At 43.9% G+C, this 14,227-nt stretch overlaps 1 protein-coding gene across 2 annotated transcripts in view; it reads left to right on the forward strand.

Annotated features, from left to right (window-relative positions):
- Positions 1-14,227, forward strand: part of LOC118402174 (integrin beta-1-like) — a 34,706-nt gene that overhangs the window by 4,122 nt on the left and 16,357 nt on the right. The window lies entirely within an intron of this gene.

A 14,227-nucleotide genomic window follows, 5' to 3' on the forward strand; every position in this document is an offset into this window, starting at 1 on the left:
TCTGTCGTTCTGCCCCTGAACAAGGCAGTAACCCACTGTTCCTAGGCTGTCATTGTAAATAAGAATTTGTTCTTAACTGACTAGTTAAACAAAGGTTAAATAAAATAAAAAATATTATAATTGTAACAGGCTGTATGTACGCTATCGAGTGTCTCAGAGTAAGAGTGATGATCTAGGATCAGTTTAGTATTTTAGATCACAAGTAATAGCTTTCATGGATGGGGGGCTGGTCCCTGGTCAGCACTCCTACTCTGAGACGCTAGATACAGTATGGCTAAGATCATGTCAAGAAGGCAGCTATTGTTCACACCATTGAGTAGCCTACTGGCTTGTAGACGCCCCCCGTGAAAACACAATGTCAAAAAATGAATTGGATTAAGCAGGAATTTCTCAGTTTAGGTTGTTTCCTCAGTATTCCCTTGTATGACCCAATGCTCTTTCTGATCCATCCACACAGTGCTGTTAAGGGAGAGCAGCATACACCGCAGTTGAATTAAAGGTGCAATATGCAGAAATAACTCAGCCTTTTCCTGGTTGCTAAAATTCTAATAGTTTGCTTAAATTCGTTTGTGACAAAACAAGCAATGCAAAGTGTAGAGAATCATTATACCATCTGAAATATATTTTCAAGGACCAAAAAATGTTGTATTTTCAGCTGTTTGAAGCTGGTGTATTAAAATCGGAACTGAAGAACGGAACGCATAGAAATAGCGCACATAGAACACATCTGCCGCTTCTTATACTTGCTTTTGATGACATTGACAGATCTATAACTCAGATTTCTATGTGCATTTGGTCAGGTCACCCAAAAAGGTACATACTGCAGCTTCAAAGAAATGTATTAATTTTCTGCTATGAGAGCTAATGCACAGAGGGAGAGAAAGAGAGAAGGGGCGGTGGGTGAGAGTGCACTGTGACTTACGCGAGCAGGTGGGAGTTGACAAGGAGAGTGGGGGTTGAGTGTCCGTTCACCTTATTGAGGGACAACCAGACCGCTAACCTAGAACAAACAATGCAAACATATTTTGTAGGGTTATCATTCATATCCCACCATTCACTCATTGAATGTGTTGATAATATTTTGATTCAAATGCAAATTTATTTTACTCGTTAATTGACATAAGGAGTACCATAGAAATGTGCTTATTTTGTACACATCCCTATTTGTGTGCAGCCAAAAGTGGTCTGTCGACAATCGTGGTTTCATGTGGTTAACCAGCGAGGTGAGTGAGGCCGTGAGATGCGTGCACCATACATACTGGTGTGGTCTGTCTCTTTCTATATCACCGGATGCAGCTCAAACAGTTCATAGCTAGTTTAGCGACCACTTAGCAACAAGATGAAACCTTCCATAAACACAACCAACTGACTCAGTGGATAGGTGTTAGGTCTTGTACTGTCTCCCCCTCTCAAAACAGGATTGTGTTAATCATTACAAATGACTGCAATATGCTCCCTTTTTTAGCTGCCCCTTGAGCAAACATTAGGCCTAGGTATGATGTTTGCTCAAAATCTTGCATATATTGGTGAGGTATTGACATCTTAACCTATGCATTTTCTCTATTTTAGCATCCATAATGCAAGTAACTTTTTCTAAACAATTACATGTCACTATACAATTTTGGAGTGCAGGCAGTTTGTCGACTTTTGTACAGCAGACTAGCAGAGCTGTTGACACATTCTGCATTGAGTCAAGTACACACGTGGCGACCTGTGTGTGTGCCTGAGGCTTCCATGATGCGTCCATTATGCTGGAAACCTACAGACTGTTTTTAGATTCAAAACCAGGCCATTCTTACACACAACTCAGCAGACTCTGACAGTGACCAAGTCAAGTAAGCAGTAGGAAAGAGTTTTACGGAGATATTCTCACTCATTTTCTACTGTCTGATTTGCATGGGAATGTCAAGAATGTCACTCCCAAGGCTAGTGAGTGGGTGGAGCCCTTTAGGCTTACATGCATAAGGGACAGATTCTCCTCACAGGGCAACTAGATGTGTCTGCAATGGAACGTTTTGATGAATTTACATCACAGAGCGAGATAATATTTCTGCCCCTGAGGCATGCTTCTTTCAGACAGGCTGTAGATTAAACCACCCTGTCTTCAATATGACCTGTCTGCATCCAATGACCGGCAGGGGATTGGGTTACCTCTAGTGTTCTCCCTAGGTACCCTTTAAGACCTATAGAAAACAATTTCTTTGGTCAGTGGTAGACTGTGGTAATATAATGTAGTTATTTCTTGAGTTCGGTTTGCATTGCAGTGACTGAGATGTGGTTGACTTCCCTACCTCAGTTGAGTCTAAGTCGCTCTGGATAAGAGTGTCTGCTAAATGACCTTAGGTCTTCAGTAGACCTTGTATTTTTCACTGACAGTCTGTAGCCTAAAGCAGAGTTTACCAAACTAAGTCCTGGGCCCCTCCCCTTTGTGCACGTTTTGGTATTTGCCCTAGTACTACACAGCTGATTCAAATAATCAAAGCTTGAATAGTTGGTTATTTGAATCAGTTGTGTAATACCAGGACAAAAAAACGAAATGTGTGGGGTGGGGGCTGAAGGATAGGTCTGCCGACTGCAACAGTTAGACTGCTCTCTCTCTCTCTCTCTCTCTCTCTCTCTCTCTGTTGAACCTGACCATACAAAGCCATGATTTGCCAGAGTTTATTCACACCAATATAAATATTATGCTCTTAAATATGCCATGACAGACGGCGTCTGTTCATAGTTGCAACGCAACAGATTCAGAAACGTCACTTTAAAATCCCTGAAATTCCTTGAGGTTTGTACAGGGTTTTTCATTATAGTAGTAGTTTGAGCAAAGATTATAGCAAATTGTAGCTGTAAAGGGCATGGAATTGACGCTTCTCATCATATTTCCCCCTGTTGTCATCTCTTAAAGTAGACCTGGGTTATTTCTTCCCTACACAAATCACTGATTGTATCCCATGACTGATATACTGCTTTTAGAAAATGGATATTCCCTTTCCCATGATCTAGTCCTCTGCCAAGATGAGTCATGGTTTCCCATGCTAAGAGAATGGATTTTCCCGACCGGTGACTGGGGCTGCGTGCACTACTTTCAAACCGGAGCCCTATAGGCCCTGTTCAAAGGTTGTGCACTATATATGGAATAGGGTGACATTTGGGATGCACCCTGGGAAAGGCTTACCACCACAGCAGACCAGCTGTACACCCGTAGAAAGTTACCTCTGGATGCAGTTTTACAAATCAGATTGGATACTGTTCGACAGTGTGTATTTTGATGTAGCCAAAGACATCTGGTGACTCTTGGGCCTAGATTAAATTCCCTCTCAAATTTTTAACTGACACCCAGGTGGTTTAGACTAGAGGTCGACGATTATGATTTTTCAACGCCGATGCCGGTTAATTAATTATATTTAGATATATTTTTTGTTGTTGTAATAATGACATTTACAACAATACTGAATGAACACTTATTTTAACTTAATATAATACATCATTAAAATCAATTTAGCCTCAAGTAAATAATGAAACGTGTTCAATTTGGTTTAAATAATGCAAAAACAAAGTGTTGGAGAAGAAAGTAAAAGTGCAATATGTGCTAACGTTTCAGTTCCTCGCTCAGAACATGAGAACATATGAAAGCTGGTGGTTCCTTTTAACATGAATCTTCAATATTCCCAGGTAAGAAGTTTTAGGTTGTAGGAATTATAGGACTACTTCCCTCTATACCATTTTTATTTCATTTGTATTTTAATCTTTGACTATTGGATGTTCTTATAGGCACTTTAGTATTGCCAGTGTAACAGTATAGCTTCCATCCCTCTCCTCGCTCGAACCAGCAACACAATGAGAATTAGCTTGCGCTAACTAGCTAGCCATTTCACTTCGGTTACACGAGCCTCATCTCGGGAGTTGATAAGCTTGAAGTCATAAACAGCACAATGCTTGATGCACAACGAAGAGCTGCTGTCAAACTCACGAATGTGCTGTTTGAAAGAATGTTTACGCACCTGCTTCTGCCTACCACCACTCAGTCAGATACTTGTATGCTCAGTCAGATTATATGCAACGCAGGACACGCTAGATAATATCTAGCAATATCATCAACCATGTGTAGTTAACTAGTGATTATGATTGATTGTTTTTTTATAAGATAAGTTTAATGCTAGCTAGCAACTTACCTTGGTTTACTGCATTCGCGTAACAAGCAGTCTCCTTGTGGAGTGCAACGACCGTGCAATAATGGCAGGTCGTTATTGCGTTGGACTGGTTAACTGTAAGATTGCAAGATTGGATCCCCCGAGCTGACAAGTTGAAAATCTGGCGTTCTGCCCCTGAACAAGGCAGTTAACCCACCGTTCCTAGGCCATCATTGAAAATAAGAATGTGTTCCTAACTGACTTGTCTAGTTAAATAAAGGTATTCAAAATGAAAAAATTGGCGCCCAAAAATATCGATTTCCGAATTTTATGAAAACTTGAAATTGGCCCTAATTAATTGGCCATTCCGATTAATCGGTCAACGTCTAGTTTAGACACACACAAAATGCCGGAAAATGTTGCTCAATTGGCAGAATTGTCTCTCTTAGCTGTGTTTGTCAGGTTTCACAGTACCAGTTCTTCCATATGGCGTCCACATGCTTCCAATCCGAAAGAGTTCAGAAGAGTTTGTGCATATATTATGACATTTTGTGACTTGTGTTCCTTTTGCACATTGGTGGGTTTTTATCCCGGCTGTCCAGGCACACATGGAGGCAAGCTGAAGTCGGTAGCCAAAGTCTACGCTCCTTTGTCGGTAATTGGTCAACAGTAGGGATTCTTCAACAATCTTTGTCATTCAACCAGAGACGACTCATTTTCAAGCACATTTTTTCTTAGTTAGATGTAAAATTGCATGACTAAGATATCTTCTGCAAAAACGTCAATTAATGACAGATTTCTTGTATTAATTCTGACTATTTTGAGGAAGTTTATAGTGGCTACGGCGTCTCACAATGGAAAAACAGTACTATTGCCGCTTCTTGTTTTTTCAGGTGAAGATCTTTTTAAGGGAGTATGCAAGCACGCTCGTTCGGTTCACCCTAGCAGAGTTTGGCTATGTGCCAGCCAAACTGATGAATGCTGATGCCTTTAGCCTAGGCTACCAATGTTCTTTCTGGATAAAAAGGGGGCTTAGGTGCTCAGTGTGGCAGGGGGCATTGCGAAGGGCGCGGTCAGCCCATGTGCACGGCTGGATTTTAGTGGCCCCATCTTGGTGGTGTAGGTAGATTATTTGTAAAAAAAAATAAAATAAAATAAGCCCATTTCCTGCAATTCTACAAATTTCTCCAAGGAGCTGAGAGAAAAAGTAATAGTTTTGAACCATTGGTCCTGGGCAAAAGTAGTGCCCTATATAGGGAATGGGGTGCCATTTGGAATTTCTCCTAGATCAGTCAACCCCCTGCAATTTGGTGCTTTGTAAAGGATGATACCCTGAGCTGGAAACAAAGATCCTGTCCAGGAATGTTGGGGGGAGTCTGGATGGTTAGATTGCTGCTATTTGTGTTGTATCATGTTCAACTGGATCGTATTCGTTACTAATGCACAACAAATGAAAATGTGTGTTTCTTAATGGACAAGTTCAGGAAGTCCTTCCATGTTTCAGTCCATTTTCTTCCGTTTAGTGTCTACTGGTGAATATGACCCTGGTGTCTCTCTTTAGATGTAGGCTTCGTCTAGATGGGCTCCTCTTGTACCTTTTTATACCCTTTCACATCTTGGATGTGACTGCTAAAATCAGTTGTGACAGTTAGATTTCCAGGCAGCTTTTTCTCTTACCCTCTCACTCACAAATATGTTTATCACTGAAGCTCTTTGGCGGAGATGGCCTGGCCAGTACCCCCACAGGACGTGGGCGGAAGCCACTCCTCAGTAAAAGGCACATAACGGCCCGCTTGGAGTTTGCCAGAAGGAACCTTAAGCCTCTCAGACCATGAGAAACAAGATTATTTGGTCTGATGAAATCAAGATTGAACTCCATGGCCTGAATGCCAAGTGTCACGTCTGGAGGAAACCTGGCACCGTCCCTACGGTGAAGGGTGGTGGTGGCATCATCATGCTGTGGGGATGCCTCACAAGTCCTCAACTGGCAACTTCATTAAATAGTACCCGCTAAAAACACCAGTCCCGATGTCAACAGTGAAGAAGCGACTACTGGATTCTGGCCTTCTAGGCAGAGTTCCTCTGTCCAGTTTCTGTGTTCCTTTGCCCATCTTACATTTACATTTAAGTCATTTAGCAGACGCTCTTATCCAGAGCGACTTACAAATTGGTGCATTCACCTTATGACATCCAGTGGAACAGCCACTTTACAATAGTGCATCTAAATCTTTTAGGGGGGGGGGGTGAGAAGGATTACTTATCCTATCCTAGGTATTCCTTAAAGAGGTGGGGTTTCAGGTGTCTCCGGAAGGTGGTGATTGACTCCGCTGTCCTGGCGTCGTGGGGAGTTTGTTCCACCATTGGGGGCCAGAGCAGCGAACAGTTTTGACTGGGCTGAGCGGGAACTGTACTTCCTCAGTGGTAGGGAGGCGAGCAGGCCAGAGGTGGATGAACGCAGTGCCCTTGTTTGGGTGTAGGGCCTGATCAGAGCCTGGAGGTACTGAGGTGCCGTTCCCCTCACAGCTCCGTAGGCAAGCACCATGGTCTTGTAGCGGATGCGAGCTTCAACTGGAAGCCAGTGGAGAGAGCGGAGGAGCGGGGTGACGTGAGAGAACTTGGGAAGGTTGAACACCAGACGGGCTGCGGCGTTCTGGATGAGTTGTAGGGGTTTAATGGCACAGGCAGGGAGCCCAGCCAACAGCGAGTTGCAGTAATCCAGACGGGAGATGACAAGTGCCTGGATTAGGACCTGCGCCGCTTCCTGTGTGAGGCAGGGTCGTACTCTGTGGATGTTGTAGAGCATGAACCTACAGGAACGGGCCACCGCCTTGATGTTAGTTGAGAACGACAGGGTGTTGTCCAGGATCACGCCAAGGTTCTTAGCGCTCTGGGAGGAGGACACAATGGAGTTGTCAACCGTGATGGCGAGATCATGGAACGGGCAGTCCTTCCCCGGGAGGAAGAGCAGCTCCGTCTTGCCGAGGTTCAGCTTGAGGTGGTGATCCGTCATCCACACTGATATGTCTGCCAGACATGCAGAGATGCGATTCGCCACCTGGTCATCAGAAGGGGGAAAGGAGAAGATTAATTGTGTGTCGTCTGCATAGCAATGATAGGAGAGACTATGTGAGGTTATGACAGAGCCAAGTGACTTGGTGTATAGCGAGAATAGGAGAGGGCCTAGAACAGAGCCCTGGGGGACACCAGTGGTGAGAGCGTGTGGTGAGGAGACAGATTCTCGCCACGCCACCTGGTAGGAGCGACCTGTCAGGTAGGACGCAATCCAAGCGTGGGCCGCGCCGGAGATGCCCAACTCGGAGAGGGTGGAGAGGAGGATCTGATGGTTCACAGTATCGAAGGCAGCCGATAGGTCTAGAAGGATGAGAGCAGAGGAGAGAGAGTTAGCTTTAGCAGTGCGGAGCGCCTCCGTGATACAGAGAAGAGCAGTCTCAGTTGAATGACTAGTCTTGAAACCTGACTGATTTGGATCAAGAAGGTCATTCTGAGAGAGATAGCGGGAGAGCTGACCAAGGACGGCACGTTCAAGAGTTTTGGAGAGAAAAGAAAGAAGGGATACTGGTCTGTAGTTGACATCGGAGGGATCGAGTGTAGGTTTTTTCAGAAGGGGTGCAACTCTCGCTCTCTTGAAGACGGAAGGGACGTAGCCAGCGGTCAGGGATGAGTTGATAAGCGAGGTGAGGTAAGGGAGAAGGTCTCCGGAAATGGTCTGGAGAAGAGAGGAGGGGATAGGGTCAAGCGGGCAGGTTGTTGGGCGGCCGGCCGTCACAAGACGCGAGATTTCATCTGGAGAGAGAGGGGAGAAAGAGGTCAGAGCACAGGGTAGAGCAGTGTGAGCAGAACCAGCGGTGTCGTTTGACTTAGCAAACGAGGATCGGATGTCGTCGACCTTCTTTTCAAAATGGTTGACGAAGTCATCTGCAGAGAGGGGGGAGGGGGAGGAGGATTCAGGAGGGAGGAGAAGGTGGCAAATAGCTTCCTAGGGTTAGAGGCAGATGCTTGGAATTTAGAGTGGTAGAAAGTGGCTTTAGCAGCAGAGACAGAGGAGGAAAATGTAGAGAGGAGGGAGTGAAAGGATGCCAGGTCCGCAGGGAGGCGAGTTTTCCTCCATTTCCGCTCGGCTGCCCGGAGCCCTGTTCTGTGAGCTCGCAATGAGTCGTCGAGCCACGGAGCGGGAGGGGAGGACCGAGCCGGCCTGGAGGATAGGGGACATAGAGAGTCAAAGGATGCAGAAAGGGAGTAGAGGAGGGTTGAGGAGGCAGAATCAGGAGATAGGTTGGAGAAGGTTTGAGCAGAGGGAAGAGATGATAGGATGGAAGAGGAGAGAGTAGCGGGGAGAGAGAGCGAAGGTTGGGACGGCGCGATACCATCCGAGTAGGGGCAGTGTGGGAAGTGTTGGATGAGAGCGAGAGGGAAAAGGATACAAGGTAGTGGTCGGAGACTTGGAGGGGAGTTGCAATGGGGTTAGTGGAAGAACAGCATCTAGTAAAGATGAGGTTGAGCGTATTGCCTGCCTTGTGAGTAGGGGGGGAAGGTGAGAGGGTGAGGTCAAAAGAGGAGAGGAGTGGAAAGAAGGAGGCAGAGAGGAATGAGTCAAAGGTAGACGTGGGGAGGTTAAAGTCGCCCAGAACTGTGAGAGGTGAGCCGTCCTCCGGAAAGGAGCTTATCAAGGCATCAAGCTCATTGATGAACTCTCCGAGGGAACCTGGAGGGTGATAAATGATAAGGATGTTAAGCTTGAAAGGGCTGGTAACTGTGACAGCATGGAATTCAAAGGAGGCGATAGACAGATGGGTAAGGGAGAAAGAGAGAATGACCACTTGGGAGAGATGAGGATCCCGGTGCCACCACCCCGCTGACCAGAAGCTCTCGGGGTGTGCGAGAACACGTGGGCGGACGAAGAGAGAGCAGTAGGAGTAGCAGTGTTATCTGTGGTGATCCATGTTTCCGTCAGTGCCAAGAAGTCGAGGGACTGGAGGGAGGCATAGGCTGAGATGAACTCTGCCTTGTTGGCCGCAGATCGGCAGTTCCAGAGGCTACCGGAGACCTGGAACTCCACGTGGGTCGTGCGCGCTGGGACCACCAGATTAGGGTGGCCGCGGCCACGCGGTGTGGAGCGTTTGTATGGTCTGTGCAGAGAGGAGAGAACAGGGATAGACAGACACATAGTTGACAGGCTACAGAAGAGGCTACGCTAATGCAAGGAGATTGGAACTACAAGTGCACTACACGTCTCGAATGTGCAGAAAGTTAAGCTTACGTAGCAAGAATCTTATTGACTAAAATGATTAAAATGATACAGTACTGCTGAAGTAGGCTAGCTGGCAGTGGCTGCGTTGTTGACACTACACTAATCAAGTCGTTCCGTTGAGTGTAATAGTTTCTACAGTGCTACTATTCGGGGGCTAGCTGGCTAGCTAGCAGTGTTGATTACGTTACGTTGCGTTAAAAGAACGACAATTAATATTTTCTTTTTATTGGCCTGCCTGAGATATGGCTTTTCTTTTGCAACTCTTCCTAGAAGGCCAGTGTCCCGGAATCGCCTCTTCACTGTTGACGTTGAGACTGGTGCTTTTAGCGGGTACTATTTCATGAATCTGGCAGTTTAGGACATGAGGCGTCTGTTTCTCAAACTAGAGACACTAATGTACTTGTCCTCTTGCTAAGTTGTGCACCGGGGCCTCCCACTCGTCTTTCTATTCTGGTTAGAGACCGTTTGCACTGTCCTTTGAAGGGAGCAGTGCACAGCGTTGTACGAGATCTTCAGATTCTTGGAGATTTCTCGCATGGAATAGCCTTCATTTCTCAGAACAAGAATACGCTGGCGAGTTTCAGAAGAAAATACCCTGTTTCTGATCATTTTGAGTCAAATGCTGATGCTACAGATACTCATCTAGTCTAAAGAAGTCCAGTTGTGCTGCTTCTTTAAGCAGAAAAACAGTTTTCAGCTGTGCTAACATAATTGCAAAAGGGTTTTCTAATGATCAATTATCCTTTTAAAATTATAAACTTGGATTAGCCAACACAACGTGCCGTTGGAACACAGGAGTGATAGTTGCTGATAATGGGCCTCTGTACGCCTATGTAGAGATTTCATTAAAAAATCGTCCTTTTCCAGCTACAATAGTAATTTACATCATTAACAATGTCTACACTGTATTTCTGATCAATTTGATGTTATTTTAATGGACAAGAAAATAGCCTTTCTTTCAAAACGAGGACATTTCTAAGTGACCCCAAACTTTTGAACAGTAGTGTATGTAAATATGATAGTTCTGTTTTTTTATATATATTTTTAAATGTAAATGAGCAACATTTTCTAAAAATAGTTATTGCTTTGTCATTATGGGGTATTTTGTGTAGATTGAGGGGGGGAAATGGTTTAATCAATTTTAGAATAATGCTGTAATTTAATCATGTGGAAAAAGTCTAGGGGTCTGAATATTTTCTGAAGGCACTGTAGGCTAGGCTGTGTTCACGTACGCAAATGCCTGAGGTAGTTTGTGCGTGCTTGTGTACAACTACATGTGGAGTCTGTTCCAGAGACAAAACTCCCTCAAATACTGCCCAAGCTGATCATTTTGTCAAGAAAATAAATACAGTACTGGGTGTACTTTTGAGATATCTCAGTGATATTTGTGAAGTGGGTAATGCTACAGTATAAGATACCCAATAAGGCTATTTCTGCTCTCTGACTCTCTTTAACCAAGTATTGTTGGCAAGGCGGACTCTCTCCGTCATTCTTTGTGTCTTTTACCGGGCTGAGAGAGGGAGAGAACTTGAGAGGTGCTGACTTCATAAGTGAGAAGAACTGGGCAGATTCCAGGCCGTCAGAGGAAATGTGTCACTGGGAGAGAGAGCGAGAAGGAGGAGGACTTTGGGGAGGCATGTAGCTGCCGGACCATATATGGGAGTAGAGGACTCACACCTCTCCATTCTCTGCTCTGTGTTAGGAAGCAGTGGTCTTGTCAAGCAATGTGTTCCAAATGCCACCCTATTCGCTATATAGTGCAATACTTTTGACTATAGTCCTATGGGGCCTGGTCAAAAGTAGGGCGCTATATAGGGAATGGGGTGCCATTTGGGATCCTGGGGTCTCGTTTATAAACCGTGTGTACACGCATGTTTTTCATGCAAAGTTGGCATTTTATAAAAACTGAACTTGATGTGAAAATGTGCTCACCTTTCTACAAACTTGAGACCATGCGTACGCACAGTTTCTAGTGGTTGAAGTATTGCATTTAGGGATGCACGATATATCGGAATCGGACGATATTAGCTAAAGATGCCGATGTCTAGTTTAACGCAGACATTAAAAACCGATGTCAAAGCTACCGTGCATTCCTTTTTAACGTAGGTACATTACGTAATAACGCCACGTACAATGTTTCTCTAGATGTGCAACACAGCATTTCTAACCTAGCCCACACAATGTCTGCTGTGTGGATCGAGCAGTCAAGAAGTCGAGCAGTCATTTGAAAGAGTAAGACAATTTCAGCGAGACAACTCAAAGGCTAAATCCATTAGGCAAGATGATGGAATTCATTGGCCTTAACAATCAACCGTTCTCTGTCGTGGGTGATCTTGACTTTTGCTGACTGCTCGAGCACCGGTACACACTACCAAGTGCGCTATTTTTCAGATGTTGCCCTACCGAATTAACACAGTAATAGCGTCACTGCTATTAGCGTCACGACATGCATACTATGGAACGTCGTTTGGGTCTTTGCGTGTCAAAAAATATACAGTAGCACTGTCAAAGCTGTACAAAGAGTCTGCAAACAAGCAAACACCGGCCACAAACTATGTTTTTACAATACCGCGTTGGTAATAAAGCATACTTTGTTCGGCTGAAACTTCTGGGGTAGCTAGCTTTAGCTTGGTACCTAGCTAGCACCAATACAACCAACCTGAAAAACAATGGCCAGTAGAAACTGCAGTCATTTTCATTATTCTTAGCAATGATTTAGGAATCCTTGTGAGTAAGTATTAGCTAGGTTGCCACTTGTTGTTTGCTTATTGAAATTGAACTTCAGTTCATGAAAATAAATAGCTAGCCAGCTACTTAACCATGTTGCCCAAAGCTAACATAATAAGTTAGCTTAATCTGGCTAGTGAGGCCCGACCGGACCGAGTTATGTGTTGCAAAGCTAGCCACAATAAAGATTAGGCACAATAGTGGAATTTGCGGTTTGCCTTCTAAGTAAAAGTATGTAATTGACAGTGATGCAAATGAATACAAATAGTCGAATTATGCAATACTTTTATTTTGAAGGCTAACCTGCAAAGTCCACTATTGTGACTAATCCCTATTGTGGCTAGCTTCACATAGATGGGTCCGATCACCATAATCGAATAAGAACTGTCTTATAAATTAGGATAATTTTAGATGACACCTAGCTATATAGTTAGCTAGCTAACTATAGCTACTGAAACAGATGTTGTATTATTTGACACGTCAAGTTGTGTTATTTGACACGCAACGACCCAAAGGGCGTTCCATAGAAATCCTTGTTGAGAATGAAATGACTCAACAACGAAACAGCACAGCAAGTAAGTGAAATAGGTTTTGATGATGTTTTACTGGTAATGGGGACATGCGTAAATGCCAACAAAAAATGTTTTTTTGTGTGTGTGTGAACTTTATTTAACTAGGCAAGTCGGTTAAAATTCTTATTTACAATGACGGCCCGGACGACGCTGGGCAAATTGTGCGCTGCACTATGGGACTCCCAATCACGGCCGGATGTGATACAGCCTGGATTCGAACCTGGGATTGTAGGCTGAGATGCAGCGCCTTAGACCGCTGCGTGTGTTAACTATTTAACTGTACTAGAATGCTTAAGAGGCCGCAAGATTTTTACATATCGGTATCGGGTTTTTTGGCAAGGAAAATATTGGGTATCGGCCAAAATGTCATATTGGTGCATCTCTAATTGTATTGCAAGTAGATATGATGGACATGCTTATTCATAACTATGAACAGGTTCATAACAAGATACAATCATTTGCCATTAGTGAGAATAGAGAATCTATTTAATTGCATTTTAAAATAATTAGGAATAGGCCTCTATTTCCTAGGCTATTTATTTAATTTCCATGATCAATGCGTAATCAATTCCTCACTTTTTTCTGTGATGGTTTCATAGTCACCAGGTAGCATATGCCTACAACAAGGATACCGTTCTTCCCATCGCTTGTATAATTGGATCCACTTTACAGTACTAAATAGATAAGCCAGTTCATGTATTTTGCCGTATGCCATCCGATCCGGGGTGCAGTTTATTGACGTGGAACAGACCGTTGTAGGTTACTTCTATAGCGTAAGTCTGAATATTGTAATTTCAAATTTATCGAGGAGACTATTGCATTTTTACACACATTTTCATAACCACTGCAGAATAACTTCTTCGCCTTTTCTAACCACGATGGGTTCATATTCCCTAAGTAGTCATAGTCTACAACAAATCACCATGCGCATCTATCATTTAGCCCTATTAGATACTTAAAATAGTGTATTTTAAGTTTGGTTAATATAGCATACAGGTGAACAGACAGTTGATATTTAGTATTGAAGTGTGCATGGCTACCACTGTGAGTAGACATTGTTTCAGAATTCGGAGGCAGTGCAGCATATAGGTTGGAGAAAAAGTTGATGCTAAGCATTAGGCCCCATTAAATTCAAACGGTCTGTTTACAGGTCCACAGCTATTTGCAATTGTTGTTCTTTCATAAACTTTTTGTCTAGGCTCATAGCAAGTGTTTAACTTTCTGCCATCACCTCCAAAGACATTTGATCAAGTTCGTTATTGCTATTTCCTCTGCCTAATTCGAAAACTTCCAAATTATACAGCAAATAAGGGCGTTACTGTTGCCATAAAATAGTTTAATGCTCGTTGACACTCGCACAGTTTCAGGACGGGTCTGATTTACAACGGGGAAACGTGTATGTATGGCGTGCACCAATTTTAGAAATCTCTTTGTTTGTGTGCAGTCTTCAGGAATGGCGCACGCAGATATTTACTGTGAAATGTAGGCAGTGCAATGCTTACAGATCTTCTCTGTATCGGGGTTAGCCCAATATG

The sequence above is a fragment of the Oncorhynchus keta genome, chromosome 23 (assembly GCF_023373465.1).
Source record: "Oncorhynchus keta strain PuntledgeMale-10-30-2019 chromosome 23, Oket_V2, whole genome shotgun sequence".
NCBI lineage: Eukaryota > Metazoa > Chordata > Actinopteri > Salmoniformes > Salmonidae > Oncorhynchus > Oncorhynchus keta.